The 19,549-nt window shown below is 43.5% G+C and overlaps 1 pseudogene; it reads right to left on the bottom strand.

Annotated features, from left to right (window-relative positions):
- Nucleotides 1-13,270: 13,270 nt before the first annotated feature.
- Nucleotides 13,271-16,936, bottom strand: LOC119059397 (piezo-type mechanosensitive ion channel component 1-like; annotated as a pseudogene).
- Between the last annotated feature and the right edge of the window lie 2,613 nt (nucleotides 16,937-19,549).

Below are 19,549 nucleotides of genomic sequence, written 5' to 3' on the forward strand. Positions count from 1 at the left end.
ATATGTAATTCATGTACATGAAGACATCTGTACAAGGATGTCACTGCAGCCTTCTTTGTCATAAACTGGAAATAATTTCAATGTCTGTCGGTCAGGTGCAACTGATAAATGTGTTACATCCATGCAATAGAATTAATTAGCATTTATAAGAATGATATGGATCTATACATACTGATATGTAAATATTTCTGAGGAGTATGAGGTGAAATAAGGTGTGTGGAAGTGTGATTAGTGTATAAATACGAAATACATAGGGTTGTATTCAAGAAAAGTGTTTTGGCCAGAGACTATTGCTGTATCTCAGAAAGTAATATAAAATGGGGAAAAGGTTCTTTCACTGTGTAACCTTTTTCTGTTTGTCTAAATCACAAGTCTATGTTATCCTCTATTATCTAAAGGAACACCCAGTGTCTTTAGTCAAGGGAGACAAGGATCAGGGATAAGTATTATTGAATCTATAAAATGCAGTGGCAGTGGTGATGAGCAGTATTTTCATACTCACAGATCTTACTTTATAATGAGGTTAAAAGTCAGCTCCCAGTTAAATTCTGTTGCAGGCAGAGTGAATGGAGGAAGGCCCCTTTGCCCACAGAGGTTCATTTCCACATTGCCTGACACTTAGCACTGTTTATGGCTCCTGAAATTCTAATTAGAGATTTATTTGAATTTGCACTTCCCCCAATTTTTCTTTTTCTCTTCAGATAACAAGAGTACTTATTTAATATGGGAAAATGTGGTAAGCATGGATTTGTGTACTAACTAGAAAAAAGCAATGAGTTATAATTTTACTCCCCGGCAGTACCATTCCTTCTAGTCTTTCTCAGTGCATTTTCTCCATAGTTGAGTTTGTAAAGAACATAGCATCTAGTATATTCCTTATTCAGTGTTACCTTTCAAACATTGTCCACATCATTATACCTTATTTGTAAATATTAGTTTAAATGGTGGCATAGTCTGTTGTGTGTGTATATCATAATTTACTTATGTCTCTAAAATTTTTTAAAAATTTAATCTTTATTGTATTTTCCCATTACCATTTAGTCCCCTGATACCTGCCTCCCCCATCAAGCAGCACACTGTTGTCCAAATTTTTTTTTAACACTTAGGTTTCTAATATTTTTGCTTTTGTAAATAACAGGTGGCCTCTTCCAACACTGTAGTCTAGGAGTGGTGATGTTTTCCAGGGTATTTGTCAAAGTGTTCACCAGCTGCCCCGTGGTAGTGGGACTGCTGGCGGACGGCTCAGAAAGGGCCGAGGGCACACAGGGCTTTTTCTTGGTAGGTGGGGCTGCGTGGGCTGGTGCCAGCAGCAGCATCGGGGCTGTGTGCGCTGTTAGGGTGGAGAAGGGTTAGAAGGTGAGGTAGAAGGCCGTGGCGAGAGTAAATTAGTTTTAATAATAGGTCAGTTTTCTCAAGAACAGGGTAGGAACTGGGGAGGAGAAGGGGGCTTGTTATATGATACAACCCAGAACCCAGAACTCAAACATGTATGTTACGTAGTTTAGCTACATCAAAGGTTGCTTATGCGCTTGTGGTGAAACTAGAAAGACACTGACTCCATTCATAAAGTTTCCCCAAAATGGACATACAAGCTTTTGGAGTGCAGTCTTTTGTCCTTTGGACAATGCTAGTATAACAGCTATGTCTATGAGCGGGGGTTTAGCTACTATGGAAGTTTTGGTTATTTTCACAACTGAAGTGTATCAGTATAAATCAGTAGTCATGATTTTTTTTTTCATGTGAAATGTGCTTCTCTGCTCTTGTGCACTTCCACAGTTAGTCAACAAAATTTACATTTAAGGTTAACAATAGTAACAAATCCCAATTTTACAGTTTGGTTTGAGTTAATTTAATGTGACCAGATTTCTGTTAAAATGTCCTTTGTGAAATTCCTGGGTCCTGGGCTATGGTTCTGCCTGTTGTTCTGCTGCAGTGTGGCACATATTTATGCATTTAATTTGTGATCAGTCCTTTCATTTTACAGGTCAGAAGACTGGAGACCAGTGAGGTGATACCTTCCCTAAGGTTCAGGGCTCCTTAACCAAACCAGAATTTAGAACCTAGATTTTCTGGTCTTAGTCCACTGGGTTTTCTTTTACTCCATGCTGCCTCTTTATGACATAACTGCATTATAAAAAGACTCTCAGAAAAACACCTGCAGCCTATTAACAGTCATGTAAGATAAGCCTTTTGGGAACCTATAACTAAATAAACTGATAGTTAAGAGTGATTAATTGGACTGTATTTCTCATTCCCACTGTGCAACAGTAAGCTAGGGTAGGTATTTTACCATCTCAAAATGAAAAAGAACAGATGTATTGTCAGATCATAGATCATGGATAGTCATTAACTTTTATTATCTTTATAAAAATGTTCAATTTTAAGCATGCTTGGTGCTTGCTTGGAAATATGTTGTGCATCAAAGTTGCAAAATCATTAAAACCATAAACAACATGACTATTATAGCACACTTCTGTGAGTGAATCAAGTCTCAGTGCAATGGAGGGGAAGTAGTCCTATGTGTGCTAGATATACAGTTACTGGAGAAAACTTCAAATCAGTTCAACAAATTCCCTCAAATGCCTTTTATGTATTCAACATGGGTTTAGGGACTGTGACCCAGTCCTTAACCTGCAAAGGAAAGAAAATTCAGTTAGTTAAATGGAAGGCATATTTGAAGCAGGTTTTAAAATTGTGCAGTGTAGCAAATGATTAAGTATGAAAACCAACTATAGAAATGCATTAGCATATGAGGAAGAAGGTTTTGATAGAAACTGTGTGTCCAATGCAGCTTCTAATATTTGACCTAATTGAATTATTAAATTGTCTTCTAAATTTCAAAACTAATAAGTTGGCCAACCTGTTGATTGAACAAATAAATGAAAAGGCTAGAAATGACTGAATTACTAGCTTGCTTATTCCTAGGTTCTGGTCATTCCTTGAGAATTCTAATTGGTTATTTTCACAACTTAAGTGTATCAGTATAAATCAGTAGTCATGATTTTTTTTTCATGTGAAATGTGCTTCTCTGCTCCAGTTTCCATCTGGAAACTATCACATGCCAGCTGTATTTGATGGAAGCTCTCCATTTTTTCTCAGAAGAGTGGCAATATGTGATTCTTTTTGAAAAGCTATTGTAAGAGTGGGTAGAAGTGCTTAAGTGGTGTTTGTCCAGTATTATATAGTATTTCTCTTTTCCTAATATCTAGGAATACAGAAAAAAGTAAAATGAATATTCTCACTCATATTCCAAAATTCTCTAGGTGGTTTGGATGGTTATTGAGAATCTCAAACCGTACACGTGTCCAGAGAGGGTCTCTTGTTTCCCATGGTCTTTCTGCCACCTGTCTCCCCATCCCAGTTTCCTGTCTCAGTAAGTGAGGACCACCATCTGCCTTGTCCTTCTAAGATACAGACCAAAAGGCATCCTTTATTCTTCCATTCTCTCATTTTCTACATCCAGGCTCCTGCTGAGTTTACCTAATAATATCTTCATCAGCTTCTGCTGCCCTGACCCAGTCACTGTCCTTGGACTACCGTGGTGTACCACAAAAGAAGGCAGGAGAGCATCCTGGCTGGAGTGCAGGTTTAGAGTTAGCCTGCCTAGGTTTGCATCCCAGCTTTTCCACTGTTAGCTGTCAGGAGCTCAGCTGAGCTGGGACAAAATGAGTTGAGCTATCACGTGTGTCAGGTGTTGGAGTAGTTGATTAATGCAACAAGCCAAAAATGAAAGGAGCCTTTAATCACCTGTGGTGATGGTATAAGTGAGTAGTCTAAAATTGGAGAGAGTACCAACTACTCTGGTTCCATTTTCCCATGGAAGGGTGCACTGATCCAGGGTCAGGTATATCAGCAGAGACCTGGGGATTGTCTCAGTGTTGAGGAAGCCGCCAACTAAAGGCTCCAGCGCTTCTAGGACCTTCACAATTGTGGGGGAGGGTAAAGGAGTTGGGTTAGGAATGGGAAAGTATTGGAAAAGTCAGAGTGGGACAAAGCATTTTCAAGGTTTCCCCCTCCTCCCCTTAATGTGGGAAGCTTTGGAAAACCTTTGTTCGTGAACAAAGACCCCAGGCGCCATGGAGGAACTGAGAAAGCAAATAGCCGGATAGGGCTGGAACTAGCACCCCCGCTGGGAAAGCAAGTAGCCAGATAGTCAGTAGGATTGGGACTAGCACCCCCGCTGATAGAACAATTAGTACATTCTGCTTCTGTATCCCACTTTTGTCACGTGGACAGGAAGACCCGTAGACTATATAAACCCCAAGAATCCTTTGTTCGGGGCTCAGAATTTGGAGACTTACTCCTCTGCGCCCATGCACGTTAAACAATAAACCTCATACTCCAGAATCCCTCGGTGTCTGGTTGCTTCGTTTTCCTATAACAACCTCAGGAGGAGGTCTCAGCAGAGGTGCTTGAAGATCTCTGCCCAAGGCCTCACCTAAAGAGACCAAGGGATGAAGGCATCGGGGCTGGGAATGCACATATTCAAAAAGCATAACTGGCCAGGGAGGCCCGAGCTGTTGACTGCAACTGCTTTGGAGGCTGCAGTGTGTGGCCTGTGAATGGCGTCTTGGGCATGTGAGCTGGTACAGCTTTGGCAGGTGCCTATGAAGAGATCTGGAAACCACACACAGGTTTGTAGCCAGGAGCCAGACTCCTCCGCTGCGTGACCTTGGACAAGTTTCTTAACCTCTGCATGCTACCATTTGTAAAGAAGATGTAAAATTATTAGAATTACCTACTGTGTTAGTTTCTTCTTTTGCTGGTGTAACAAATTATCACAAACTTAATGGCTTAAAACCACACACACTTTTTACCTTAACAGTTCTGGAGGACAGAACATTATTGGAATAAGAAGAAAAAATCATGATTACATCAATGAAGGTAGAAATAAAAGCCTGATAAAATTCAACTCCTATTGATGATAAAAACTGTCATAAAATTCAAAATTTTAAAGAGCTTCCTTGATTTGATAAAAAACAATACACCAATAATTCTACAGCAAATACCGTGTTCATGGGGAAACTTGCATTCTCTGTCAGATCTGCCCCAAGACAAGAAAACTCAGTTACTGAAGGTTTGGCCAAGGCTGTGGCAGAAGGAAAAGAAGACTTACTGGGATTGGAAAGAAAGAAAGAAAATTGCAAATATTTGCAGATATTATGATTATGTAAATAAGAGATGAGTGGATTGAACAGAACAACCATTAGAACTAATAGGGAGATAAGAATGATAGCATTTTTCTTTATTGGTATTAACCAAGCAAAAATTTAATTGGACATCAGATACTATCTATGATAGCTGCTAAAGCTATAAAGTATCTAAGCCATAATCTCTCAAAAGACTGTAAAACTGATACAGGGTGCAGCCAGGGGGGGGCCAAAAAAAGATTTAGAAAGGTGTCCAGAATTCAAAGTGTATAGAAATATTGGAGAGACATATAAGATGTCCTCACCGCGCCCCCCCCCCAGGGGGAAGGGATGAATGGAGCCAGGCCATTGAGAGCTATTTTGCATAGCAACAGTTTTGGAGCTAACCTCTGGAGGAATGGTTATTTAACATATCTATAACCTTTAACTGGTTTCATAGATATGTTAAATAGGAGTGGCCAAGTTTGGGGCCAGAGAGAAGGAACTAGCAGGGACTCAAGATGGAACTAGCGGGGACTGAGGATGGAACTTGGGGGACTCAAGATGGGAACTAAGGGCTGCTCTCCCGAGTGAGAAAGGCTTGGACTCAGAATGTAACTAAAGTCTGGACTCCTGAGTGAGAAGGGCTTAGGGACTGAAGATGGAACTAACAGGGACTGAGGATGGAACTAGGAGGACTCAAGATGGGAACTAGGGGCTGCTCTCCGGAGTGAGAAAGACTGGGACTCAGGAGGATGTAACTAGGGGCTGCGCTCCTGAGTGAGAAGGCCTGGGAGAGGGAGCCACGTGGTTTTGGCAGGGTGCGGACCCCCTCTTTCCCAGGTGAAAGGGAAGAACCACGCAGCTTTGCCAGAATGGAGATCCCTGCAGCCAGGTGAAGAAGAAAGCCACATGCTTTTGGTAGAGTGCGGACTCCTGCAGCTTTGGTAGAAGAGGCCCATGCAGCTTTGGGGTGCCCCATTTGGCTCCGGGGCCTGAAAAAGCAAGAGAGACCTTGACTGGAACTGGGTACAAAGGACTCTTGCCAGTGGACCATGAGAGGGTACCACAGTACTTTAGATTAACTCGAGATCCTGCACAGTGACACAGCTAACGGTGCCAGTGGCCTGCAACACAGACGTGTGCTCTTTTCCTGATTTACGGTACCCGGAGTTGGGACAGTGGGAGAAGGGAGCGCTGTGTGGGTGTACGTGTTTACCCTAAAGGACTTTGATATTTTAGTGGAGGCATTAGGCCTGAATAGCATTAAATAAACATTTTGTTTCCTTTTCACAAATCTCTGGCATTAAGAGATGTCTTTCCAATTGGCGGTGGACAGAAGGGCCCAGTAGATATTAGTATTTCGTTTTCGGGAGGGGCCCCTGTTGTATAGCAGTTTTGGGCATCCCTGGATGGGCCAAATATTGTATTGCCCCTCCCTCGGACCTCCTCTTGTTCGGTAACAAAACAACATTTACAGATGAAACGTTAAAACTATTTAAAGGGCTCTGGCTGGTGTAGCTCAGTGGACTGAGCACAGGCTGTGAACCAAAGGGTTGCTATCTCGATTCCCAGTCAGGGCACATGCCTGGGTTGCATGCCAGGTCCCCAGTGGGGGCCACATGAGAGGCAACCACACACTGATGTTTCTCTAACTCTCTTTCTCCTTCTCTTCCCCTCTTTCTAAAAATAAATAAATAAAATCTTTTTAAAAAACTATTTAAAGGACATAATAGCCTGAGAGTGAGGGAAAACTTGAATAGGATCCAAAAAGCACAAACTTTAAGGTGAAAAATTGCTTACTACAAGAGGTTCTTTGATTGGAAGGACAACATAGAGGAAGCTAACAGACAGATTACAGGTTAGGAAAAGGCATCCAAAATGCCTAACCAGGGATTGACATAGAATATACAAAACAAAGCCTGCATTTCAGCAAGAAAAAGACAGGAATCCCAGTGAGAAAATGGGCAAAGGATATGGTTAGGTTAATCTGTTTGGCTAAAAAGTATATGAAGATAGATACAACAACAACAAAAAATTCAGTCCACATCAGAACAGCAAATATTAAAATCAGAAAATACCACATTTCAGTTAGGATGTGAGAACTCTTGAGCCTTTCTAACTGGTAGAGTTATCCTGGAAAGAATTCTGGGAAATGTTAGGAAAATTAAATGTGTACCTATGACCCAGTCAGCCCCTGCTTCATACTTCTCAGAGGAATTTGACACAGGTCCATAGGGGAACTTTATTATTTGTCTACTGTGGCTTCGTTTAGGGTAGACATTTGGATTGTTTCCAGTTTTTCTCATTAAAGCAGTGTTGCTATGAATATTCTCATTCATCTTCACATGTGCCAAAATTTCCCCAGTGCAGTTGCTGGGTCATAGGGAATGCACATCTCCAACTCTACTAGATGATCCTGATTGTCTTCCAAAGTGGAGATACTGATTAGTATTCCCTCAGGCAGTGGGACCATAAGAAATGTAGTCACTCTAGATTCTTGTCAACACTTAAGACTGTCAGATTTCAAAAATCTCACCAATATAGTTTGTGTTAAATTGTATCTCAGTGTGATTCTGATTTTTGTTTTCTTTATTACTAAAAAGTCAGGCATCATTTTTATAATTTTTTGGCCATTTGTGCTTTATTCTTCAATGAAGTGCATTGTGGCAAAGAACATAATCTGTATGATATCAATAATTTAAAATTAGGTAATCTTGTTTTATGGCCCAGAATGTATTCAGTTTTTATAAATTACTGCCTTTGCTTGACATACTTCTCCACTTCTTGTGTACAGTGTATATATATATATATATACACACTAGTATATGTATATATATATGTATACATACATATATGTATATACATATGTATATATGTACATATATATATACTACGTAAAGCTTATTAACTGTGTTGTTCAAATATTTTATATCCTTACTGATATTTTTCTGCTTGAGTTTGGAGCTATCAACCACTATGGTGTGTTAAAAATCTTCATCTCCTCTGGTATGTGTATGTATTTCTTCTTGTAATTCTTTTAAAAGATTTGCTTTACATAGTTTTAAGTTATATTATTTAGAATTTAGTTTAGAATTTTTATATCTGGTGAATTAAATTTTTCTCATTATGTAGCTTGTCTCAGTGCCTTTTGCCTTAAAGTCTATGCTAATATAGTAAGATTAGCTTTCTTTTGGTTACTTGTACTGTATATATATTTTTCATACATCTAATTTCACTATTTATCATTATGTCATAGGCTTCTTTCTAAAGCAACTTGTAAGTGGATTTTATTTATTTTTATCCAATCTGATAATCTTCACTTTTAAACAGGCTTATTTTTTCATTGAGATTTATGTAATAATATTTTGTATGTATTTTCGTGTATTAATATTTATTTAAACATTAAATTATGGTTTTTATTGGTCCATTTTTTCTATCTACTCATCTTTCACAATTTAGCACTTTCTAAATTTGAGGATTTAAATTATTTAACCTAGAAAATTCAACAATTATTTTTTTGAATATTGTCTTTCCAAATTTCCTTTCTTCTGTCCTTAGGAATTCCAACTTGACTTTTTTTAGATATTTTCACTCTACAATCTCTTCCATATTTTCCTCAATCTTGTGTCTTTGTTCTACATTATGCAAAATACTCTGATATACTTTCTAGTTTATTCTTTCTTATGCCGTATCATCTTTTGAATTTTAAATTAAAAATTTTTTTCCTAGAAGTTCTGTTTGGTTCCTTTGCCCAAATATTTCTTTCATGTTTTAATCTTTTATTTCTTATTTATATTTTAAATTCTCTGGCAAGTAGTTTACTGTGGGAGCTGGACCCAGTGAACAGGAGTGGAAGATTGCAGAAAGTGGGATAAGGAGAGAGGGAGAGACAATGCAAGGGTGCCCTGTGGGTGGTTCTCCACTGTGAGCAACTTGGACTCAATTCCATTAGGAACTTTAGAAGAGGTGGTATTTCAGAACTGTCCACCAAAAGAGAGGAAGAGGAGGGCATTAATAATTACACTATCAGTCAAAGGTGTAGCTGCCCTAGGGATGGCAATTTCCCTGTACTTCCAGGTATGCATGCTGAGTACCTACCTCGTTTCTGAAGGCATCCTGACATCAGAGAAGCCCAGGTCCAGAGAGCAAGAAACAAGTGCTACAGCTGAAGAAAACACTACCAGATGACACCCATCACTCTCTATTGCATAGATGCACTGTCTGGTGTCTTGTGGTCTGATTCTCATGACTATAGTTTCTACTGGCTCTGTATTCTACACTCAAGCACAAATGGTGATTTGTTTATGTGTTTTGTGACATTTTACACTGACTTTTTATCCATTGATAGTTTATCTGTGGGAATTCTTGGAGAATTGATTTTAAGGTTTTAGCCCCTTTAGGGTGGGGTTGCCTCTGATTCTGGCAGGCATCTAAGCATACTACCAACTCGGAATCACTTACCATGTTCTTAACTGACAGTTTCTTTGGTACCTCCCTAGGCTGTGAATTTGTACTAGAAACCCAAATGAAGGTCCCTTTTGTGGTTTTGAATCCTTAGGTGAGAAATTAGTTTTTCTTATCTCTGATGTACAAAGTGGATCTATGGGTCATGAGGTCTCCAGTTAGACTCTCACCTCGGGCAAGCCCTGGACTTGAGGCCATTTTTTCATGTAATTTTAGGTACATCAGCTTTCCTTTCCTACTTGTCAGCTTATTAGCATGTTTTAAAAAGTTTTCTTTCTTTTAATTTTAGACATCAACTTGGGGGGTTTTCAATGGGAGGGTCAATCCAACTATTCAGGCTGTAATACTGCCTAGAATGGATATATTCATTGTTGTTTTTAAGTCAGAAAGAGCTAATAGAATTTCTAGTAATTCAGGAAATTCCAAATTTATCATTGTCGTCCAGTAGTCAGAGCGCACAGTGGAGAATCAGTTTGCTGAGGTTGGAATCTCGGCCCGACATTCACTAGCTGTAGGGTCACAGACGAGCTCATCAAACCCCTTGTTCTCTCATCAGAACCACGGTGCCTGTCTCACAGGGTCGTGATGAGAATTTCATAAGTTACTACACATAAAGCACTTAGAATGGTGGAAAATATTAAGTGCTTCATATACAATAGCTATTATCATTACTGTTATTACTATTCTTTCAAACTTACCTTCTCCTTACAATCTACTCCTTCCATTGCCCACCAATGGAATTGAGTGTGTGCTATTATTTCTTTACAGCTCTCTCCCAGCTGTTAATAGGAGGAAGTCCTTCTCAAAGAACACTTGTCCCATGGCTTAGGGAGAATTTTCAGCCCTGCACTCCACACACCCTGCCCATCGTTGCTGGCTCCCTACCTGCTCTCTGTTTCCTCACCTAAATAGAGGGTTGAAGAGTGGCAGGGCTCTCTGTGGGGGCTTGTCTGACAGGGCCGCCTTCCTCAGGGACTGGACACACAACACTGCTATCGCCTGCTACTGCACTGGCCCTTGGAATCTTCACACAAGAGCAATAAGCTTCAATAACAAGATTTACAGCACTGGGAAGACCTGAAAAATCTGAAACCCTCAAATCTGCTGGTGAGTCTCTGTTCTGGGATTTACTAATGCTGTAAATGATGCTTCAGCCTCTACTGACCTCTCAGTGTTGCGGCAATAATGAAGCAAGATAAGGGACTTAGAGATCTGGCTAACTAGAGAGCCCCAGGTTGGCATTACTAAGAGTTTGGGGATGCTTGTTTGAAAGACAGGATGTGATTAAAAAACAACAAACCCTCATTTACATTAGAAGGTACACTTGATTTGTTGATAAATGCTTGCGAGGACAGCGGGTTATGTGACATGAAGCCCAGTTGATGTAACATCGTTAAACATGGATTGACACTACCACACACAACAGTGTGCTTCTTCCACCAGACCAAATGCAGTGATCATTAACCTAAGCACAAGAGGCTAGAGTTTGTGTGTCGACACAGAGTTCAGCTGTATGTACTTATTCCTCTAAGTACTTGTGACACACTATGTCAAGAGTTCAGCAGCTGAGTTTCATATAGGGCAGTGAGATTCATCCGGATTATTAGGATCCTCCTGGAGTGACCTCCCTGGGCTGATTGCCTTTGACAGATCGGTTTGCTTAGATTAAAAAGCAATTGCTGCTGTCTAGTCAAATTTAAACACTTTGGCTAGAAGAAGCTGAACTCTAACTCTGTCCAGTCTATAGAAACTACTTGATGTGAAAATTACATTGAATGTAGTGAGAGAGAAAACTAAGTTTCACAATACTCTGGGGCATGGTTTTCTAATAACGTGAAACAGTGTAACAAACCAAAGTGACCGGGCCGTGTGTGAGGGAGGAATGAAAGGAAACATTGCTTTTTTAAAAAAAAGATTTTATTTTATTTTATTTTTTTAGAGAGAGGGGAAAGGAGGGAGAAAGAGAAGGAAACATCCATGTGCCAGAGAAACATGGATCAGGAGCCTCTTGCACGCCCCCAACCAGGGACCTTGCCCAAAGGGCAGGCCTGTGTTCGGACTGGAGAGAGGTGACCTCTCAGTTTGCGAGAAGGCGCTCGTCCCAGTGAGGCGCACCAGTCAGGGCAACGGTACCCTGCTTTTAACAGCAACTTCATCTGTGCCCAAACTACTGCTAAGTTGGTAACAATGTTTGAGGTACCTCTCTGCTCCACGTTGAAAACACTGACCACCATTAGAATTGGAGTGGAAAGGATTTGTCTTCTGAGCTGAACAATGGAAAGTGTTTGGGGATGCAGGTCTCTCCTTCCTCCCTTTGGAATGGGCCTAGGAATTTAATAGAAGAAGCAATAGCATCAAGGGGACTGAAACAGAAGTATGCTAAAGTTTAAGTCATCTTTTAAAGAAATGAATATCTGATTTAACTGAAATTTAAGCCTAATGCCTAAAACCATATTCCCAGCCAGCCTGAGCTGTACGTGAAACGAAGGTTGAGATGACATTACGCTGACCTGTGTCTGAGGGATCATCCAACGGAGTATTGAACGTAGTTGGAGTCAGAGGAGTCTCGTACACACCCTCCCTTTCCCCACGCCTTCCTTTGAGAGGCAGTCTCTTTGATCTCTTTGAGCCTGGAGGCTGACTGGGATGTTCAGAGTGGAGGGGATGAGACACCTGGCCTAATGGGCGTCACTCTTTTTTCTTAGGAGTATCAGCCCTCTGAGAGGATAATCCTTATTTGGACACAGACTACTACGGAGGGCATTGGTTATACAACTTTAATTTTAGAGAATTTGTAGTACATTTTTTTCAAAAAAGCATTTGCTACCACGTCCATCTTTTAGTGTATTTGTTAAGTTATGCCACCATCCTGATGTTCTAAGTTTAGACCATTTCATCACCCAAAAGAAACCCAAATATTTATTGGTAGTCTGTCCGGCAGAACACCGAGTGCCAGGAAGCAATGTCCTCCAAACACATGGAGGACACAAAGATCTCTGCAAGGCCAGCCACCCGGGTGAGAACACCTCTGCCCACTGCATCTTTGCATCGGAGCTGCCCAGGACAATAAGGCAGTCTGGCACTGGGCGGAGCAGTGTTCTCACTCCCGTGGAGAAGAGGCAGAGCAAGGTGCGCTCTAACAGTAGTAGGTCACTCATGGCTAGTGGGGGCCCCAGGCAGCTGACAGGGTGACTGGCCTATGCACATTCCCCCCACTGACACAGCAGAAGGACCTCGACCACTTGCCGGTGGAGTCTGAAATACTGAAGCTGGGGAAGCACCTGAAGGCCACTGGGCTCAGGGACCATCTCTGGGCTACTTCTGCTAAGGGTGAGTCAGCGGGTGCCCACAGGCTGTTAGTGTCGTGGGGTTGCACGCCTGACTCCTTGGTACTAGGCCACCGGAGGCTGTGCTCTGCGTTTGGAGGGCCTGGGCGGGACCCAGCAGAACTGCCTCACTTCGCTGAGGACCCAGCACCCCCTGCTCTGGTGCCCCTCCCACTGGGAGGAGATTTCCAGGGGAGAGGCAGCGATTGGCGTGCAGCAGGTGAAGCGCCCGCCCCAGTGGGAGCTGGGGATTGAGTGTGTGGCACGGGGCTCCATACTTGCTGCGTCACAGGGCTGTGATCAGCCCCACCCTGGTTGCCTCAGCCCTCCGCTGCTTCACCTCCTGGTTCAGCCTGGCTCCTGCCACTGCTGCGGACTTGGCACCGTCTGGGCGTTGCTCATCCATGCTATATGGTATGCCATGCCATCTGGAAGGCTCTCACTGTGGACGGCCTGGGGTCCTCAGGCTGGACTTCCACCTCAGCATCACTGTTGGACTCGAACAGGAGATATCCCCTGGAGTGGATGACTGTGGTGTGGTCTAGCCAGGACCACCAACACAGTCTCTATAGTGGGAGGAGCCCCTTGGGCTTTGGAGCCCTGGCTCCTGGCTGGGATCCAAGGGTTGATGGAGGCCCTGCCTGTGCTGCTCCTGCTTGGCGCAGATGAGCTCCATCTGTGTTTTCAGCCGGCCTGGGACCTCTCTGCTTCTGTGGGGGAGGCCGATGCTTTTGAGGTTGACACCGTTGTACAGGGCCAAGCACCTGGAAACCTGAAGGTCAGAGGCCTCGAGTTTGGTTCCAATGTGCAGGAAGCCACAGCTGAGGAAGACACATGTTGCAGCAGCAGAAACGGGCAGCAGACGCTATTTGGGAGGATGTTGGCTCCTCATCCGGCAGCAGGCAGTCCTGGTCCTTGTCTAGAATCTCCTTGAGGTCATAGCAGCCTTTGACTATGCACATGAGGCTGCAAACTGGATGGCTCATTAGAAGTTGCTCTGCATTTACTCTATGAAGATGTAGGACAGGAGCATGTTTTTAGAGATGATGACGGTAATGTTGTGGAAAATGCAGCAGCCCCACTGTGTGAGGTGGGTACATGTGTGCTTCTGCAGCAGGGTTGTGCCAAAGAGCAGCAGGTAGAAGCAGGCCAGCAAGAAACCCAGCCGAAGATGCTGGTGTGGGTAGCTCCTTTGACGAATACCACCACTGGCACCTTTTAGAAGAGGCAGAGAATGATGTCCATCTTCAGCATGTTAAGGTAGGACCTGCAGTGATGAAGTTGGGCACAGGGTTGGGCTCTCCTGCTCCCCAGACTCCAGACAGTTGGTGTTGATGCCAGCCACACAGTGCCACCCTTTGGTATGCTTGGCAGAGAACACCTGCCACCACTGAAAGTCTCTGAGGAGCAGAGGAAGTTACTGATGAGGTTGGTGGAGTTGGGGGCCCTGAAGGAGTCAGGCAGGTACAACCACTTGATGAGCGTGGACTTCCTGGGGATGGTTTGGTTCCCGTGCCAAGGGTAGTCCACGCACAGGGCAGGCCATGCACCAAGCAGAGCCCTATGCCCAGGCTCAGCTTGTACTGGTACAGCAAAAAGAGTGCTAGAGGCAGTAGATAGGCCAGAGGTAAGGAATGGCCTGCAACATCAGTGGGTGAGGATGGCCACCAGCCAGCAGCTGTGTAGGATGATCATTAAGTTCATGTGCTGCTTAATCATGTTCATGACTATCAGAAGATCTCCAGCCCAAATTGTGGAAAACTTGAAACAGCTGAACGGCTCTTGTTCCAGCTGCTGCCAGTGTTGTCAGTACTGGCCTGGGTGGGCAGTGGTGCTCTTGGCACTGGTACACCATGGCCTTGAACAACAGCAGCAGCAGGATCTGTAGGTGGTTCTGAGTGTAGCCCAGGTTCAAGAAGCTCTTCTATACCCTAAACCAGTTGATGATACTCTATTACAGCAAGGACTGGTTTATCTTCTACTGGTTGGTGTTATTAGGAGACGCTCATTGAGTTGCTGGAGTACTCTGGGGCTGACGACCTTGACCTGGTAGAGCATCTTTCACACAGTGATACAGGTCCACAGTGTGGACAGACAAGAGGCCATGGGGGGAATGTGGAGGGAAGGTTCACAGCAGGGCCAGCAGGTGGTTTGCTACCCACACCCTCTTTGAGGGCACCCAGATAATGTACACAGCCTCTATTCTGAAGATGTGCAGCTCCAACAGATGCTGCATGAAACCCTGCATGTGGAAGTGAAGATGTCCTAGAGGCCAGGAGCCAGGTCTAGCAGCCACTTGGCCACCGGGCCCAATTTGTTGACTGTGGCTTTCGGGACCTGTGTGACCTGTCATGGGCAAGCTGTGCTCAGCCTGTCATCTCTGGGGCCCTCCTCCTTCTCCTTCTGCTGTTGTAGCAGTGGGTTTTACTCTCCACAGTACTGCCGGGGAGCCCAGAGTGGGAAGTGGCATTGGGCAAGTGCAGGGATGGGGCGTGTGCCCCAAGCTGGTGAGGTATGAAGAGCTGGTGGAAGTCGTGTATCTGCAGGATGCAGATGAGTAGGAAGTGCCCAGGATGAGGATGCTGGGCTGACCTGCTCCAGGCCCAGGGCCCCCAGTTCTCATCAGTGAAGCACATCAGATTGTGCGAGTACATGGAGAAGTGCTGGATCTGGAAGGTATAGTAGCAGTGAGCACCAGCGTGGTATAGGCCATCACCAGCCACCAGAACACCTTGGGCAGCTTCCTCCACAGGCTGTAGTAGATCTGGAAGAGGGTGAGGCTGAGCAGGAAGAGGAACATCTCAACATTCTTGTAGAGGATGAGGCTGCCAGTGAGGCCGACTGCTAGGGACATGTCAGCACATAGATCTAGAAGCTGGTGTGGACACCTGTGACCAGCTCCCCCAGTCTCCAGAGCAGTGTCTGCATCTGTGTGGCCTCCATCAGTGCAGCAGGGACCTTCACCTTCTTCAGCAGCTTCTCCTTGACAAACTGGTGTAGCAGCAGTCAGAAGGTCAAAGTGTACAGAAACGTGGCACTGAGGTCCAGGCAGGCTAGAGGGTGTGCTGCTGCCCCAGGTGGTGCAGGTTGATGGAACCCAGGGTGGCGGGCAGCTGGGGATGCAGGTCCATTGCCCACATGTAGCGCAGGCCACATAACACCAGCCTGTAGAGCAGGATGAAGGGTGAGCAGAGCATGACCAGCTGGTGGCAGCGGCACAGAGGGAGGAAGAAGAGAAGAGTGAAAGTGGGTCAGCTGTGGTAGGTCATGCTCCATGCTGTCATGGTGATCAGGGTACACGCACGCAGCAGTCTGTGATGATGTGGCCCAGACTGTGCAGTGATATCTGCCTAGGCTTAGCCAGCCTGGGGGCAGGGGCCACTGCTGGACAGGACTGTGGTCAGTCAGGTTGTGTGTTTATTGGCTTCTGGGTGAAGCACTGTGCATGTAGGCTTCATGTGCTGGCCAGCCACTTTTTCGGAACCGCAGACCTAGATGGCCCTGGGACCACTGGTCAACCTTGGTCAGCACCACCTCCCACTTCTTCTTGCTCCACTCCTAGCCACCTCTTCCCTCTGTTCCAAGGGGCGGTATGTGTGGAGCTTTAGGATTGAGTTTTAGAAGCTCAACTGTAAGACCTGTGCAGTCCTGGAAGAGGTCTTCCAGAGGCTGCAGTTCAAGGTCTGGAGCAGATGAACCAAGAGGGAGTTGGTGCCTCAGCTCTCTTTGATGTGATGGAGTGTCACTAAGAGTCACCACCCCTTTCCCTCTGCAAGCACATGGCCACTGCAGGCCAGCAGGCTGCTGCCCAGGACTGGGAGGGCACATTTGTCCACTGATAATGCAGGAGTCCTTAAACGAGCTCAGGGAGGACAGAAACATCCCATGAAGCAGAAGGGCTTGCTTCATCTTCATTTCTAGTATGTGAATACAGACAGATCCTTCTGACCCTTTGGGTTTTAAGTGGGAGACGTCAGAAAAGTTACCATAGGGATAACTGGCCGTGGTGGCCATGTGTTCATAGTGAGTTTGCTTTATTATCCTTTCATGTCAGTTCTTACTATCATTGTGAAGCAGAATTCACCAAGCATTGGATCATTTACCCACTGATAGGGAATGTGAGTTGGAATTAAATCCTGGTTGAAACAGGCTAGTTTTGCACCACTGGTGATGTGTTGTTGCCAAGGTAATTCTGCTCGGAACAAGAGGAAACACCCTGCCATTTTCAATCATCACAATTCTGGACTTCACTTTAACGTCAGAGACGTGTTCTGGGAGTCACACTTAGGAATTTGATTTTGTTAATTCTATTTGAATGAAAGACTTAAAAACAAACTTACTACAATATTCTTGAGATACTCAGAATTTTGTTCCCAGAAGGATTTTCTAGATTATCCAGCCCAGGGATTAAGCAGCAGCAGCTCAGTGCCAATCAGTTACTGCCAGACTGGAATGAGGGCTCAGAGATGCCGGAACTTCCAACTTAAAAAAAAAAAGCCAGAAATTTGGATATTTATGGAATATATCCATAATTTTAAATGGCAACAATAAATACAAAACTTTTTAAAAAGGATTTTATTTATTTATTTTTAGAGAGAGGGGAAGGGAAGGAGAAAGAGAGAGAAAAACCAATGTGTGGTTGCCTCTCATGCACCCCCTACTAGAGACCTGGCCTACAACCCAGGCATCTGCTTTGACTGGGAATCAAACTGGTAACCTTTTGGTAATAGTTTGGTGCTCAATCCAGTGAGCTGTACAAGCCAAGGATGAATGTAAAACTTTTAAAACTCTGTTAAGGTTGGAGTCCCTGCTTTTTTAGTTTGTTTTCATCCTGCTCTGTCCTCAGCATGCTGTACCTTGGTGATGATGTTCAAGAGTTTAAAGGGATTATAGATTGTAGGTCTTACTAGCTCTTAAGACTGACACAGACAAGAAAAATGTTATTAGCCTCAGCCTTTTAATATAAATATTGGCTATTCAGAACCAGATAGATATTAAGAAGTCATGTCACTGAACTTTCTTCCCTCTTTAAGCTTTCACACTCGATTAACTAGCTATTTATAAAGTTAGATCTTCAAAGACACTTTATGTTAGCTCTGGGAGTTGTCCCTTATACTCAGCTAGAACTTGATAAAATGCTTTAAAATCAAGACTATCTCCTATCCAGCTCAAGTATTAAGGATTGGTATCTTGTGAAAGTGGGGCTTTCATGAAGAAACATCCTGAGCAATTTGACACTCAAGGAGAACGGCCTGGGCAACTTGCCCAGGGAGAATCCAGCACCATCACTCAAAACAGAGCTCCCAATATATTTAAAGCCATACTGGGAAGGGACTAGAGATACATTTTAAAAGAGTAAAATGGGGAGTTAGAGATAGACTGTTTCTTGTGATCTTTTTCTCCTCGGCTGATTTGGGGATTTTATTTCTGTATTCAAAAAAAGAGCTGGTTGTACATTCTGCTCCCCGAAACTCTTCAGGCTCTTTCCAGATGATTGCCACAGTCCTTAGTTTCCTGATAACTTTCTCAAGATTTCCTTCCTGTGAAACTGTCGCATGGTGGAAGGATGAAACCTGTGGTCACATCCTGACTTTCTGGTGTGTGGTGGATCAGTCTCTTTCTGATCGCAGGAAAAGGCAAGGGGAGAAGGTTCCAAACCCTTCTCTTTTCTACCTATAAACATTCAGAATTAGAAGCCTTTGAACCAACAGTTTGAATCAACACAACTGGATGTCTAAATATGTTTTGCCAAGTAAGATGATCCTCTTAATATGGGGCCATTTAATGGCAAAAGTGAACATTTTGAATTTTCAGCACAGGAGAATGCCTGACGTTGGAGAGCTCTAATAAATGCAATATAAGCATCTCTTTTTCTGAAAGATCCAAGTGCTTTTTTGTACCCTTTGTGATTTCTGTTTTTTACTTTATTTAGGCAATATAGACTTTTTCTCCTTAATGAATAACAGTTGAAGTATACATTTTATGTACCACTGGTGGCTATGAGATGCTTCTGAAAATTCGCCACTAGAAGGTACATCTCATGTGTGAAGCAACATTTTGGCAGATGGACTTAGCTTCAAATTGAGACTGTCCCAAACTAGCTTTCAGGATCACAAATTAATTCCATGCGGAGCCCCACCAAATGGCATTAAATGGAGCATGGTGTAAATGCTTGAAATGTACATCACACTTGCTGAGAAGGCCTTTCTGATAAGAAGTGGGTCCAGTGGCTAAACATATGGTGTTGTTGTTTATGCAAAATTCATTGTCAAACTGCAGCGTATAGGAAAATAATGACTGTTGTTTTCTTTTGCCGCCATTCCTGCTAGGAGCAGATTATTGTCTGTTCTCCTGTCAAAATTATGTTAAATGATGATAATAATTAAAAAATAATAAGCTTCATAGTTTTCCAAATGTTCCATCCCCAGTTGGTTACTCTCAAAGAGTTTGGCTTATGAACCCCTCCTCTGTTATGCTGCATTTCCTCTCACTTATAGTTAAGATCTGTTCCCAGGGTAAAGTAGGAGGCTGTACGCTTTTCAAATACCGACTTCCCACTTACTACTTGCTTTTATTTATAAAAAAGAGGATCCTGTATTTCTTTCTCTTGTGAAAGTAATTTGTTCA

The sequence above is a fragment of the Artibeus jamaicensis genome, unplaced genomic scaffold (assembly GCF_021234435.1).
Source record: "Artibeus jamaicensis isolate MK-2021 breed Jamaican fruit bat unplaced genomic scaffold, CSHL_Jam_final contig_387, whole genome shotgun sequence".
Classification (NCBI taxonomy): domain Eukaryota; kingdom Metazoa; phylum Chordata; class Mammalia; order Chiroptera; family Phyllostomidae; genus Artibeus; species Artibeus jamaicensis.